General features: G+C 38.6%; 1 pseudogene; it reads left to right on the forward strand.

Moving 5' to 3' along the window:
- Positions 1-1974: 1974 nt before the first annotated feature.
- Positions 1975-15583, forward strand: LOC129376451 (gastrula zinc finger protein XlCGF26.1-like; annotated as a pseudogene).
- The last annotated feature ends 1344 nt before the right edge of the window (positions 15584-16927 follow it).

Below are 16927 nucleotides of genomic sequence, written 5' to 3' on the forward strand. Positions count from 1 at the left end.
TTACCCGGATACCCAAGATCATCTTGCACCGGATAGGTACGAAACAGCTGCAGTAGCTGTCATTATTTTAATTGATTGTATACATTGATATTAATTTAATTGGTGAATCAATAAAACCAGAGCACACAGAGCATGCTCATTGCTCTGTGATAGTTCTGTGCTGCCTGGCTTCATGTAGCAGGAGAAAAAGTGAGAACTGTCACAGTGTTTGGTTATTTCTGCTTGTTGCTCCTTGGTCTGTGTTCATGATGGAGCGTTGTTTACCACTAGTGCATTGCCTTAATTGCTATGTTTAATAGTGCAGACAGTGGTGGTTTCTGATATGAGCAATATGGGCAACCGCCCAGGGCGTTAACTTTGAGGGTTGGCATGAGACTTCCATGGATTGTAGCACAGAGCAAAGTAGAACAAAGAGTTTGAATTGATAATATTGGTTAAATTGATTTGTTTTTATGGGAATGTGGATCTTTCAGACCAATTTGATTAGCACTTTTGCTAATATTTCACATTTTATTGTCATGTGGCGGCTGGTCTTGGTCTCTGCTTAGATGGTCTTGACTATAACACTATGTAAAGCTATTTAAAGGGCCGTTTCATTTAACTAAAAAGAAATGTCATAAGACTACTGGTCAGATATTGACTTAGCAAGCAGAGTTAATAGAAACAGTTCAGTTTAAATATTTAGTACTTTACTGTAAGTTACAGTGTGGGACCATTATTTGATAAGCGCCATCACATTCTGTGTCCATAAGAATAGCAAAGTATGATGTAAACCTGCAACAGCGCCTCCTACAGTCACAATGTGCAGTGGTCACAGAATATGGTGTAACGTCCCTGTTGGCGAGAAGCGAATCTTGAAGGGGTTAACGTCAGCTAGCCAGACTGCATATTTCCAAATGTTGGCACATTTGACAGCATTAAGTTTAATTGCTGGTAAAATTATTAACCACATGCAGACATTGTTTATTCTAAATAAGGTAAATAACAATCTCTCTGAAAGACGATGGAAGAGATTTCATTTTATAATGTTTGCTGAGAATATCTTTACATTTTCCTCTCCTGGGGGTTTCTGTGGGCTCTAGTGTCCCTTATAAGAAAGAAGGCTGACAGGAATGTAGTAAGGAAAGACATGCGGCAAATATTGTCGGGTCCGGAAATCAAACCCGTGACGGCCGTGTGGAGGACTGAAGGCCTCGAATCGTTGGTTGCGCTACTACAGCACGCCCCCTGATGAGGAATATTTTCATTTCAGTTTTTGTTAAACTGAAGAGTTCATTGTGTGACCTCATATTTTGACTTTTTTTTCCAGATTTCCCACAATGCAGTGTGTGCAAAGAGGAGGAGGATGTAAATGAGATAAGAAACACAGAGAGAAACTTCACTTCAGATCAAGATCATCCAGAACCTCTGCAGATGAAACTGGAACAAGAGGAACCAGAACCTCTGCAGATGAAACTGGAACAAGAGGAACCAGAACCTCTGCAGATGAAACTGGAACAAGAGGAACCAGAACCTCTGCAGATAAAACTGGAACAAGAGGAACCAGAACCAGAACCTCTGCAGATGAAACTGGATCAAGAGGAACCAGAACCTCTGCAGATGAAACTGGATCAAGAGGAACCAGAACCTCTGCAGATCAAACGGGAACAAGAGGAACCAGAACCAGAGCCTCTGCAGATGAAACTGGAACAAGAGGAACCAGAACCAGAACCTCTGCAGATGAAACTGGAACAAGAGGAACCAGAACCAGAACCTCTGCAGATAAAACAGGAACAAGAGGAACCAGAACCTCGGCAGATCAAAGAGGAAGAGGAGCAACTTTGCATTAGTCAGGATGAAGAGCATCTAGTGATGAAACAGGAAACTGATGACATTTTGAACAAACAGCAGAAAAACTCAACAGAGACTTCAGAACAAGAAACACACATGAAAGCTCAACCAGACCAAAATCTATATTCTTGTCAAATTTGTGATGAAACCTTTTCTCAAAGTAATTCCTTGATGAATCACAAGAAAATTCACATGGCTAAGAAACCTTTCAAATGTTCCACCTGTGGAAAACGTTACCCTAAAGAGAGTCGTTTAATTGATCACATGAGAATTCATACAGGTGAAAAACCATTCACTTGTCCAGCTTGTGGAAAAGGTTTCCGTCTAAACGACTCTTTAAACAGACACAAGAGAATTCATTCGGGTGAGAAACCTTACACCTGCACAACCTGTGGGAAAAGTTTTTTGTTTAAATCTCATTTACTTGCTCATATTGAGATTCATACAGGTGAGAAACCTTTCTCTTGTGAGACCTGTGGGAAACGTTTCCGGAGGAAACCTCTGTTAGCTATTCACATCAGAGTTCACACAGGTGAGAAACCTTTCTCATGTGGGATTTGTGAAAAGGGTTTCAGTCAAAAACAACACTTAACTTCTCACAACAGAATTCACACAGGTGAGAAGCCTTTCTCATGTGTGATTTGTGGAAAAGTTTCCCTTATAAAAAAAGTTTAGAACGTCACAGGAGAATTCACACTGGTGAGAAGCCTTTCTCATGTGGGATTTGTGGAAAAAGTTTTACTCAAAAACAGCACTTAACTTCTCACAACAGAATTCACACTGGTGAGAAGTAGCTGTGCATTGATTTATCAGCTGGCTGATTAATAAATGTTGATTTCCTTAATTTTGGGACATTGGTGAGCAGCAGATACATGCATGTGAAGCTGATCTGATTCCTCAACGTTATTGACCTCAGCCACTGTTCTGTTCTCCGCTGTGAGGTTTGACTATTAGACCAGCTCACCATGTCATGTCTGCACCCTTAGTGAAAAGCGAGGAAAATGTTTTGTGTATAGATCCAGTTTAAGTCATCACATGAAGATTCACACGGGTTGGAAGCTTTTATTTTGTAGATTCGGTAGAAAAAGGTTCACTCAAAACAAATGTAACTGTTCACATGAGAACTTGCACAGGTTTGATGGCACAATGTGAACCTCAAGATTCTCAGTAAGTTGCTGTTTGGAAGTGGAGTAATTGCAACCGACTTAAATTCTTAAATGTAGCAGGTTTTGCTTACAAAGCATTTTAATTTGGATATTTAGCTGAAATTCTAAAAAATTAATTTTATTCTGCCAGTTTTATATTTCCATTTTATTGAATGAGACTGAGGGAGAGATTGTCTAACAAACAATGAGTTTGAATGCTTTGAGATTTAGACTTCTGAAATTTTGGAGTCTTTATTGTGTTTTTATCCTTTGTACATATTTTTATTTTAATGATTTGGAGAAATGGATGCATTTCTTTGACATGGTTTTAAATAAATTTTCTGCTTACAAAATGGCTTGACGATGTGGATTGAATTTCAGATAAAAAAATCATTGAAACTTTTTATAATTTTAGATGATAAAGTATCATAATGATGGTCTTTTTCTATTTTTCTGTTTAGTCAAAGACTGTGACAGAATCGATTTACATAAACATAGAGACTGAAATAAAACCTGTTTGAAACAAATAGTAAATCAGGAAAACCTTCATGTATAAACAGTTAACTTCTCACATGTCATTAATTTGATTTCAGCACCTCTGAGATCTAGAATTATAAGGCTGAGATATCAAGGTAAACAAAGAGAACCCAGTAGCTGCTGGTAGGGGCCCTCCAGACATTATTACAGAATATAAATAGAAACTGGTTTTATAACTTCAACATCAGACCTACATTTTTATTCACAAGTGTACGTTAGAAAAAATTAATTATTGCCCAAAATTTGACCGTTAGAGGTCACAGTTCAGCCCCGCTCTTCCTCGCCACGGACCCGGTGTCTGAACAACGTGGAGGCAGAAGGACTGGGAATCCTCATAATTAGACCAAGGGCAGCCAGACTCATTAGTTTTGCTAGGTGTTATATTTAGAGGCACAAGAAGGCCTCCTGACACAAAAGACTCAAGTTGAAAACAAAAATAAACTCAAAAAGGGCTCTGGGGCATCAAGGGCAAAAGGGGCAGGGCTCAAGCCCTCTCCAGACCCCCTCTGCATGTGCCTGCATATGAATGCTTGTCTTTCTAAGTTACCATCCAATAAAATATCTGAAAATACAATTTAAACGATGTTAGAAAAGTGGCTCTGCAAACTCCGGCATTATTACTTCCTGCACCTCCTGGTTTTAGCTGTAGATTGTTGATCCACTTTTCTCTTTGTTAGGTGAGTTTTTCTAAATTAACTTCCTTGTGACCGACTACCTTCAAAACACAAAGATAAAGTTTTTCTTTCTCTCTATTAGATGGTTGGAACAACCACACATGGCACAGACTTAAGACATTTTGATGCTTAAGTCAAAATGCCTAAATGTGCTGCATTTACTTTCTGACCCCCACCTCCATGGTAAGGCATCGGTGCTACATCATCTGAAACCCAGCAATTTATGGGAAAAAAGAATAATACACTGCTTTAAAATGTAAAATACTTTATTTCAAGTCATACATGTAAAAGTCAACAATGTAAAAGCTGAACTCAATAACTACATGACACAGAACTGCAAGACACCTGAAATCTACAGAAATTAAACCTTCCTGAAGACATTCCCCTCTTTAACTTCAGTATCTAATGGGACACTGATGGGAACCTTAAGTACAAATGTGACTGAGAAATAAAACAAAAAACTGATTTTAGAAAAACAAAGCTGGTAGACAAAAATGGACCTCAAGTCTAATTTAGTACAAGACATTCAGAGCATCGACTTGGCTTTGGATGAATGGATATTTTTGTGCAGAATTGGCATGGATTTAATTTATAAGTAAAGGTAAGATGGGAAAAAACATGTTTTTGTTTAGTTTTTTAATGAAATGTGCATTTTGTGGGCCACAGTCTGTATGTCTAAAGAATTCAGTAAAGTAGAAATGTTAGCTAATCTACCACAGCAATGATTTATTAATAAAACACTAAGACTAAAACAAACTACTGCAAAAAACTCAATGTTCTGTTCTGTGACCAAAATTCTTTATTTTTTTATGTTAAATCCTAAAACATGGCATTGTTATCAGTTGCTATTGCAACGAGTCTGCATGTAGCTTGGGTGATGCAGAGTGAGAAAGTGGTTTAGGTTTCTCCCTTTGCTGTGGATCATAACACGAAACAATACCTACATTTCTAAGTTTCACCTGGTTACTACAGCTATGGATGACGTGTAAAAGAACGGTCTTTCTGCCCTCCAGCGTTGTATGCATGAGCAAAATTTCTGAGTAACCAATAACATACATGGTGTCTGTATTTATACATCGTAAAGCCTCACCGCACGTCACTGTTTCACATCCATATGAATCTTTATGTGTTTAAGTAATTGTTGTTTCATCCTGAAACTCTTTCCACAGGTCCCACATGAGAAAGGCTTCTCACCTGTATGAATTCTCATATGCCGAGTTAAAGTCCCTCTGACACTGAAACTCTTTCCACAGGTTCAACCAGAAAGGCTTCTCACCTGTGTGACTTCTCATATGCCGAGTTAAAGTAACTCTGTCACTGAAACTCTTTCCACAGTTGAACATGAAAGGCTTCTCACCTGTGTGAATTCTCATATGCTAGTTAAAGTCTTTTTTTGTCTGTAACTCTTTCCACAAGTCCCACATGAGAAAGGCTTCTCACCTGTATGAATTCTCATATGCGCAGTTAAATTCGCTTTTACACTGAAACTCTTTCCACAGGTTGAACAAGTGAAAGGTTCTCACCTGTGTGAATTCTCATATGCTCAGTTAAAGTCCCTCTTTCATTGAAACTCTTTCCACAGGTTGAACAAGTGAAAGGCCTCTCACCTGTGTGAATTCTCATATGCCTAGTTAAATTCGATTTTACACTGAAACTCTTTCCACAGGTCCCACATGAGAAAGGCTTCTCACCTGTGTGAATTCTCATATGCTGAGTTAAAGTCTCTCTGTCACTGAAACTCTTTCCACAGGTTGAACAAGTGAAAGGTTTTACTCCTGTGTGAGTTCTCATGTGTCTCTTCAAATTACTGTTTAGAGAAAAGGTTTTATCAGAAATTTTACAAGAATATATGTTTTGCCCTCTATGAGTTTTCTTCTGCGGTTTTTGTTTCTCAGCATCAGTTTGTCTTTCTGCTGTTTGGTTTTCTCATATCTCTCCTTTGGTTTCTGTTCTTCCTTTCTCTTTTTTCCTGGGTCTTCAGAATTGCTTCCTTCCTGATTCTGGTTCTCAGTTTCTGCAGTGCCATGAGAGATTTGTTGGTTCCTCTGTGGTTTTGTGTCATTGAGAATCTCCTCTTCTTCACACACACAACATTGTGGAAGATCTGGGAAATAGACAAAAAAAAAGTTTTTTAAATGTCAATCAAACAAGAAATCCACTTTGATGCCTTCATGTATCGAAACAGGATTTTCTTAGGTTATTCGAAAATTACAATCTTACAAGAATGAACATTAACTCAACTAAGAAGTTAACGTTCTATGTTCTAGAACATTGGATGTTCTAGAATGGAACTATGATCAGAACTAGTTTCATTCTGGTCATAGCTCCATTCTAATGACCAGACTGGAACTAGACTGAGTCAAAATATGATATAAAGGATCTCCAGGTGAGCAAATAAGATGGCAATAGCTTAATCTAGTAGCTTCCTGACAAATATTACATAAAATCTTCTTCCTCCATGTAGAGAGAGGAAGAAGACGCCTACATGGAGGAGGAGTCAGATGTTCAGGTCACCTGACTTTTGGACGTGTACCCTGACCACACACACGGTGTCGCAATCCGACTGGGAGATTGTGGACCAACGCTGGTGGTGATGCGGGCTGTGTGCCTGTAATGGGCGCAGGGAAGTGCACCCATTATATGTCACCAGATATATATCACATTAAAGAGTGACATAAATGCCTAAAGGGAAACCATAAAGTAATTTTTAATCTCACCCGCTGATATTGTCAGACATTGCTCCGCTCACACACTCAACACAAACGTTCAAAGCACAACTAAATCTCAGCCTTTACTTTCCTGGGATTCACAGCAGAATTGGTAGCAGTGGTGATTGTTGTTAATCGCACACATGCAGAAAATAATGGCAAAATGAACCAATGGAAAATATTTAGACTTAGAGAGTCTTAGACTTAGACTTGACTTTATTGATCCTTGGGAAGACTCCCTCAGGAAATTATAGTTACCAGCATGAATATTGGACAATTTGGAAGATTAATATGAAAGGTGAAAATGTACAATGATAAAATTATTTTAACGAGTTTATTTAAGACACAAGTTAGTTAATAAGTCATTTACTAAGTTTACATTATGAAAATGGAAACTTAGCAGCCAGACAAGACAGTTACTAAATATGCTTTTGATTGTTGTGATCATTATTATCACCTGGTTGCAGTTCCTGTCGTGTCACCATAAAATAATTCCCCAATGAAAGTGGAGGGCGGGCTTTGGGCAGGTCTAACACTGACCTTCTTTAACTTAAATTTGAGCCGTTATTCTGTCAGAATAGCTGACATGCATTGAGTACAAATGAGCATTAAGAGGCGCTGTCAGCTCAGCATATGTGACAAGATAAAAGAGAAAGTCAATAAATATTTTCTAGTGATAACTGGATGGATAGTAGCGTTGCTGTAAACAAATATTTCAGTAACTGAGTAATCTATTAATTATTCTGATGATTAATCAAGTAATCGGATTAAAAACGTATATAAAATAAAATATTGGTAAATCTGCTATAACACCAGTGTTACTATCAGATATCAATATCAATCCAGTTTTTCATATTGGAGCATCCCTAACAGTCATTTCTTTGTAGTTTAGAAAACTGACCTGTAACAATAACATCAAATAACATAACATTGGAAGATGCACATTCTAGGCTAAACAATCACAGAGAAGTTTGATAGGGAATTAAAAAACTGTGTCGGCGATATTCAGGGTGCACAGTGGGTCAGGAGAGGAACCGCAGACCCGTCAGAACCTAAAGAACCAGACATCAGTCTCTTCATCCCTCAGTGATAGAGACTGAGAAATAATATGAATGGTAATTTACAGAACAAATCATACAAATAGTTAATAAATATTGCGAAGAGAAACCGACTCAGAGACAGTGCAATAATATTAGCCTGCATGATCTTTTCCTCTCAGGTTAGGGCTCTGCTTTGCTGCACAAGCATCAGCCTTTTCCCTGCAATAAGCTTCTAGCTATTTTTATTACTTATTAGCCATGTTTAGGACCCTGAATGCAGGAAGTCAATGTAAGACCACATTGTAATGATGCCCCACATGCTACTAGCAGCATTTAGGCTAACATTAGCATTTTGGCTCATTTTAGATTATACACTAATTTTAACAAACTGAATGGAGGAAGTCCATGTTAGTCAACATGCTTGTGACTTTCCACAGGCTATTGACTATAATTCAGTTTAGCTGAGCATTGATGCTAATTGTTAGCATCAGAGCGCTGGGTCCAAACTGGGGCCACACTTTAGCAGGCCCCGGTTACATTTCTCCAGGGATTTTTCTATTTTTACTTAATTTAAGCAGATTCTTTAAATATGTCTACGAACAGAACGATTATTTATCTGTAAAAACTCTCTTTAACCTCACTAATCAGTAAACCGTGAAGCTGTTTCGTACCTATCCGGTGCAAGATGATCTTGGGTATCCGGGTAAAATCCATCAGTCTGCGCTGATCGTCCATCTCTTCCTCCATCTTAACGTTGATTTCTTTCCACTCTGTGAATGTTTCTTCAGCAGGAGTTTCCTGCTGCTTGATAAACTCTCTGAGGCTGAACTGAATACATTTTCACTGAAAACACGGAAAAAATTAGTTGAACCTCAAACTCTTCTTCAAACGACCGTCTAACAAAGGAAAGCTAAAGCGAGCCCGCGTGCTCTGTTTTCATCTTCCCGCCTTCTTCTTCTTCTTCTTTTTTTCATGGCGGTTGGCAAGAAACTTATTGATGTGAATTACCGCCATCTACTGAATGGAGTGTGAAACGGGATGCTACATAAATATTCTCCCGCACCCAAATTATTATTATTATTATTATTATTATTATTATTATTATTATTATTATTATTATTATTATTATTATTATAAATAAAATATTCTTTCTACCAATTTCGTTTTCTTAAGGTGATTTATTAAATAAAAAATATATTCAGAAATGTTCCCCGTGTTTCACTGGAACTGTACTGAAGAAACTGTGAACGATTCAAAAGTTCCGCTTTAATATACCACATTTTCTTTCATATTTTAATTTATTGAGCATGATTAGATCTGTTTAATTAGAACAAAGCACGTACAGTTATTATATCGACACAGGAGGTTTTAGTTTGTAGGTTCTGATTCATTTTTAAAGTTAAACAGTATGAAGCCACATGTGGTTTAGAGTAATGTATTCAACTTGAACATTTGAAATAAAATTAAAAAAACGTCTCACAATAGATAACTGACTTCAAACACACATTTATGAAATACAACTTGTTTTGTTGTTGGTCTGATTCCATGTTATTGAACATGACTGTTTAAACATACTCCTGCATATGAAATCCATGGAAATGAATTCAGTCGCACAAACTGTAGAAAAATAGCTCTTTGTAGGTGTAGTACCAGGTTCTTGTCAGTAGGTGGCAGCATAAGGGGCTTCTGTGTCACATTTCTGATTTAAAATGCTTATTATACATTGAAAGTTTAAAAAAACATTCCACATATTAAAAAAAACCTTTAGTAAATGTGTTTAAAAAAACATAAAACTTAATAATTAATTAAAATGACTTGAAAAAAATTATACTGTGTTTCACTCGGATCAACTGAGGAACTGAATGAATAGTAATGGAAAAAAGGAAATGAATCAGAAAGAATTTACTCTAATTTGCTATCACTCTTAGTTACCAAGGTAATCAAACAGTTATTGTCATCATCAGTGTTTTTCCAGACTGATCTGAGCTGATCGTTCATCTCTTCCTCCATCTTAATGTTGATTTATTTCCACTCTGTGGATGTTTCTTCAGCAGGAGTTCTGACTAAACCACAGGTCAAACTCCAGTCCTCAAGGTGACCTGCAGTGTTTAGATGAGCCACAGGTACAAAACACTGCAATGAATCACCATAATTACCTCCTCCTTGTGTGGATCAGATCTGCAGAGCCTTAATGACCTAATTACTCTATTCAGGTGGTGCAGCAGAGGCTCAGCTAAAGGTTTCAGGGCATCAGCCCTCCAGGACTTTAAAAGAAGAGACTCAGCAGAAAATTTAAAGCCAAACTAATAATCACTTCCAGGTTCTTCAGCACAGCAACAGTGAAACACGTAAAACATAAAAACAGAGCAAATGTCTGGCTTTACTTTTCCTCTTAAAGACTGTTTTGGAGTTTAGTTAAATATTTCTGTGTTTTCAGTAAAAATGTCTTCAGTTCAGCCTCAGAGTTTATCAAGCAGCAGGAAACTCCTGCTGAAGAAACATTCACAGAGTGGAAAGAAATCAACGTTAAGATGGAGGAAGAGATGGACGATCAGCGCAGACTGATGGATTTTACCCGGATACCCAAGATCATCTTGCAGCGGATAGGTACGAAACAGCTGCAGTAGCTGTCATTATTTTAATTGATTGTATACATTGATATTAATTTAATTGGTGAATCAATAAAACCAGAGCACACAGAGCATGCTCATTGCTCTGTGATAGTTCTGTGCTGCCTGGCTTCATGCAGCAGGAGAAAAAGTGAGAACTGTCACAGTGTTTGGTTATTTCTGCTTGTTGCTCCTTGGTCTGTGTTCATGATGGAGCGTTGTTTACCACTAGTGCATTGCCTTAATTGCTATGTTTAAATATGGGAATCCTTTCCTCTTTCATCCAGTTTCACTCTGCGCCGTTGTTTTTTATTTTTAACCAGTTATGAGGAAAAGTGGTGAAACTTTAAACTGCGACTGTCAGTTGCTCAACGGATCTCGTTGCTAGGTAACCAGAGTGTTTTTTTAACTTTATTTCAAACAAATAACATGAACATACATACAGATGTTAATTCAAACGTTATAATTAAATCAAATCAAGAATAATTACAGATATTGAAGGTGTTGATTTTAAACTCTAGAAAGTTAAATAAATATATATACATTGGCAAAATAAAATATGTACTTTTTACTATATTGTACCAAAAGTTAAAGTTTTTACCAATTTCTTATTGTTAAAGTTTTTCAACAGAGCCAATATACAAACGGATTGTTCGTACTCGGCTGGAGTCCAGTTTAAAAACCATCTTACTGGCTCCTCACCTGGGATTTTCTTTCACTGCGCCTGTTTTCTCTATTTTTCAGTCTAAACTCTTGGTTTTTTACTTTTCTCGTCTCGTCCGGCTGCATTTCCTGCAATGAATTACTGTTTCTTTTTACTCTTGCCTTGTCTGGGTAACCGCTCTCAACCGTCCTCACTTTGACGCCATCTTTAACGTTCGGTTCGTTCCAGAATCGCATCAGCGAGCCGAGCTGCATTCAGTCGTAAAGTTTGTTTTTATTCAAACTTCAGCAGTTTTCTTGTTGTCCTTCTGAGGTGGTGACATCAGTTTGTGACATCACAGAATTTGATGTCACAAAAGTGATGCACCCTTTGTGGAGAGACAATGCATCACTTCTGAATCTACGGTCATAGCTATTGCAGCAGTTGGAGAGAAAGCACAAGGATTGTATTATTCGCGTGTTAGTACAGTTAGTACCTTTTCTGATCGATTTTCAAATTTGTCCTGAGAGAAAGATTTAAAAATGAATAAGAGCAGTAAGATGAATAAGTCTACTGATTGCAAAGACAAGGAATTGCAACGAATCATAGCGAGACAGACGCAGCAGCTCAATGACATTTTGAAACAAGTCAGCATGATGTCCATCGAGCGAAAGTCTCTGCTGAAAGCCAATGAGGAGCTGAACATCCAAGTTCTCAACGTGAAAAAAGCTGCGCTTGAAGTAGACGCTCTCCTTCGGCAGAAAGACGACGACTTGAAAAAACAGTTGGAGGCAAATAAAACTTTAAAGGAAGATATCGCCGATCTAGAGAAGAAACAGGCCACCTTGGAGGAGAAATATACTGCCTTAAAGATCGAAAAGACTGCCTTGGAGGAGAGAACGCAGCTTTAGAGACACAAAACACCATCTTGGAGAAGAAGAAGACGATCTGGAGAAAAAATATATTGCAATGGGTCAGAAAAACGTAGCCTTAGAGATCGAAAGAGAGAGCTTTGGAGGAGAAAAACTCTGCCTTGGAGAAATGAAGAGCACTCTGGAGAAAAAAAGCATCGCCTTGGAGCTAAAGAACACCGCCATGGAGAAGGAAAAGACCGCTCTGGTGCAAGAAAGTACCGCGCTGGAGCAGGCAAACACTTCCCTGCAGAAGGTAAACACCGCCTTGAAGCAGAAAAGCACCGCTCTGGAGCAGAAAAGCACCTTCTTGGATGAGAAAATCAATACCTTGGAGCAGCAAAAACGGGCCCTGGAGCAGAAAACCACTGCCTTGGCACAAATAAATACCACCTTCAAGCAAGAAAACACCACCCTGGGGCAGAAAAACACCGCTTTGGAGGAGGTTAAAATCTCTCTGGAGAAGGAAAACACCGGCCTGAAGCTGAAAAGCTTCGCTCTGGAGAAAAGAAGCGCTGCCTTGGTGAAAATGAGCACCGCCCTGCAGCTGAAAAGCTTGGCCCTGGAGCAGAAAACCATCGCCTTGGAGAATATAAACCCGCCTATGAACAGGAAAACACCGACCTGAAGCTGAGAAGTCGCGGAAATGTCTCGGAAGAGGAAAAGCAGACCAAAAAGACGAGGGACAGAGTAGAACAGCAGAACCGCAGCCACCTGAAGAGGAAACCCACGAAGACAGCCAGTCGGTTTCAGACCAGCCACAGGAGCAGCGGTCAGTAATCGCACGTCTGATCGGAGGGATCTCCAATTCTATTCTGCACACATACCGAGCAGGTACTGCGAAGTACTGGGTTGAATTCTAATTAGAAAGGACTGCAGTGTCAAGGGAGCTTGACACTTAGGGCTGATGGCAGAAGATGCTGGCAGGAGAGCTTGGGCCCGCAGGACTGCGGTGCCATGGGAACTTGAGGCCTCGAGTTCCCAGACCATCAGATTCTAATCTCCTTGTCGCCAGGTCATCAGATACTCTCCGGCTGACCTCCGGGGCTTCATGCCGAGTCTTTTTGCACGAATATTGCATGTTCTCCCCTAGCTTGTGTGGGTTCTCTCCGGGTACTCCGGCTTCCTCCCAAAGTCCAAAAGCATGACTGATGGGTTTATTGATTCCTCTAAACCCATCCTGAGGTGTGGATCTAATGTTTTGTTTACTGATGCTGATCAAGTCTATCGCGATATATATTGTTGTTTAGTTGCCATGAGTTGATTCCAGATTTCAGGATCAGAGTTCAATAGATATTTCAAATGTTTAATATTTTATCAGATGTTTTTGAGATTGATTGATGTTTTTTGTTATTGATGAATTATTCAGATCTTTGTGTTTTTTTATCATAATCTATCTCTTCTGCCTTTGACCTTTCTCCTGATGATAACAAAATACATCAATCAATCTCAAAAACATCTGATAAAATATCAGTCAAATTCAAAAATACTCTTTTGACCCCAAATTGAAAATAAATGTTGAAGCTCATATGAATTCAAGTTTTTAAAGAGTTATTGTTGTTTACATGTTGTCCATGTAAACCTATTCACACCAGTAGAGTCTAAAAAAATCAGCTTCAAAACATCAGGAAATGATGTAAAACACCACTAATGTGTATCTACATGTTTCAGTGGATCGGTGTAATAAATATCGACCTGAACAGGATAACTTATCTGCTCCTGCTGATTGGTTTAAAGGCTCACATTGATTTCCAATATCAGTCATTGAGGCGCACCTCGTTCTTTGGGTCTCAAACTGGATCCGGCTGCGTCTCTTCCATGTTTAAATTCTGCTCTGCTTTATCCTGCTGCTTTTTCTCCAGCAGTTTACCCCTTAATCCTCACATCTGACTCTCACGTGGATTTCAATCCACCGTTTTCTCTCACTTTCCCCCTGATAAGGTTTGCTCAGCACTTTCACTTCAGTGCCGCTAAATAGTGAACCATTTATAGTGAAACGATACACAGACCGGCAGCTTGTGCTCATTAAATGTGTGCAGCGATACGCTCCTATTTCATAAGATCTTGTTCTGTTTAGATTTTTTGCATTTTAATTTATGCAATAAGTGAACCATTTATAGTGAAACAATACACAGATACAAAGAAGGCTGACAGGAATCTGCTAAGGAAAGACATTCAACAAATATTGTCTGGTCCGGGAATCAAACCCGTGACGGCCGTGGAGGACTGAAGGGCTCCAATCGTGGGTTGCGCTACCACAGCACGACTCCTGATGAAGAACATTTTCATTTTAGTTTTTGTTAAACTGAAGGTTCATTGTGTGACCTCATATTTTGACTTTTTTGTCCAGATCTCCCACAATGCAGTGTGTGCAAAGAGGAGGAGGATCTAAATGAGCTCAGAAACCCGAGAGAAACTTCACTTCAGATCAAGATCATCCAGACCCTCTGCAGATAAAACTGGAACAAGAGGAACCAGAACCTCTGCAGATGAAACTGGAACAAGAGGAACCAGAACCTCTGCAGATGAAACTGGAACAAGAGGAACCAGAACCTCTGCAGATGAAACAGGATCAAGAGGAACCAGAACCTCTGCAGATGAAAGTGGATCAAGAGGAACCAGAACCTCTGCAGATCAAAGAGGAAGAGGAGCAACTTTCCATCAGTCAGGATGAAGAGCATCTTGTGATGAAACAGGAAACTGATGACATTTTGAACAAACAGCAGAAAAACTCAACAGAGACTTCAGAACAAGAAACGCACATGAAAGCTCAACCAGACCAAAATCTATATTCTTGTCAAATTTGTGATAAAAACTTTTCTCAAAATAGTTCCTTGATGAATCACAAGAAAACTCACATGGCTAAGAAACCTTTCAAATGTTCCACCTGTGGAAAAAGTTACCCTAAAGAGAGTCGTTTAATTGATCACATGAGAATTCATACAGGTGAAAAACCATTCACTTGTCCAGCTTGTGGAAAAGGTTTCCGTCTAAACGACTCTTTAAACAGACACAAGAGAATTCATTCGGGTGAGAAACCTTACACCTGCACAACCTGTGGGAAAAGTTTTCGTTTAAATCTCATTTACTTGCTCATATTGAGATTCATACAGGTGAGAAACCATTCTCTTGTGAGACCTGTGAGAAACGTTTCCGGAGGAAACCTCAGTTAGCTATTCACATCAGAGTTCACACGGGTGAGAACCTTTCTCATGTGAGACCTGTGGAAAAAGTTTCACTCGAAAGCAAAGTTTAACTGTTCACATGAGATGTCACACGGGTGAGAAGGTTATCACTTGTGGCACTTGGAGAAATTGGTTGACTAGATATCAATTAGTTCATCACATGAGATCTCACACAGGTGAGAAACCTTTCTCATGTGTGATTTGTGGGAAAAGTTTCCCTTATAAAAAAAGTTTAAATCGTCACAGGAGATCTCACACTGGTGAGAAGCCTTTCTCATGTGTGATCTGTGGAAAACGTTTCACTCAAAAACAGCACTTAACATCTCACAACAGAATTCACACTGGTGAGAAGTAGCTGTGCATTGATTTTTCAGCTGGCTGATTAATAAATGTTGATTTTCTAAATTTTGGGACATTGGTGAGCAGCAGATACATGCATGTGAAGCTGATCTGATTCCTCAATGTTATTGACCTCAGCCACTGTTCTGTTCTCCGCTGTGAGGTTTGACTATCAGACCAGCTCACCATGTCATGTCTGCACCCTTAGTGAAAAGTGAGGAAAATGTTTTGTGTACAGATCCAGTTTAAGTCATCACATGAAGATTCACACGGGTTGGAAGCTTTTATTTTGTAGATTTCATTAGAAAAAGGTTCACTGAAAACAAATGTAACTGTTCACATGAGAACTTGCACAGGTTTGATGGCACAATGTGAACCTCAAGATTCTCAGTAAGTTGCTGTTTGGAAGTGGAGTAATTGCAACCGACTTAAATTCTTAAATGTAGCAGGTTTTGCTTACAAAGCATTTTAATCTGGATATTTAGCTGAAATTCTAAAAAATTAATTTTATTCTTCCAGTTTTATATTTCCATTTTATTGAATGAGACTGAGGGAGAGATCGTCTAACAATGAGTTTGAATGCTTTGAGATTTAGACTTCTGAAATTTTGGAGTCTTTATGTGTTTTTATCCTTTGTACATATTTTTATTTTAATGATTTGGAGAAATGGATGCATTTCTTTGACATGGTTTTAAATAAATTTTCTCCTTACAAAATGGTTTGATGATGTGGATTGAATTTCAGATAGAAAATCATTGAAACTTTTTCTATAATTTTAGATGATAAAGTATAATAATGATGGTCTTTTTCTATTTTTCTGTTTAGTCAAAGACTGTGACAGAATCGATTTACATAACATAGAGACTGAAATAAAACCTGTTTGAAACAAAAGTAAATCAGGAAAACCTTCATATATAAACAGTTAACTTCTCACATGTCATTAATTGATTTCAGCACCTCTGAGATCTAGAATTATAAGGCTGAGATATCAAGGTAAACAAAGAGAACCCAGTAGCTGCTGGTAGGGGCCCTCCAGACATCATTACAAAATGTAAATAGAACTGGTTTTATAACTTCAATATCAGACCTACGTTTTTATTCACAAGTGTACGTTAGAAAAAATTAATTATTGCCCAAAAGTTGACCGTTAGAGGTCACAGTTCAGCCCCGCTCTTCCTCGCCACGGACCCGGTGTCTGAACAACGTGGAGGCAGAAGGACTGGGAATCCTCATAATTAGACCAAGGGCAGCCAGACTCATTAGTTTTGCTAGGTGTTATATTTAGAGGCACAAGAAGGCCTCCTGA

Source organism: Poeciliopsis prolifica, unplaced genomic scaffold (assembly GCF_027474105.1).
Source record: "Poeciliopsis prolifica strain line A6 unplaced genomic scaffold, Auburn_PproV2 SCAFFOLD044, whole genome shotgun sequence".
NCBI classification, from domain to species: domain Eukaryota; kingdom Metazoa; phylum Chordata; class Actinopteri; order Cyprinodontiformes; family Poeciliidae; genus Poeciliopsis; species Poeciliopsis prolifica.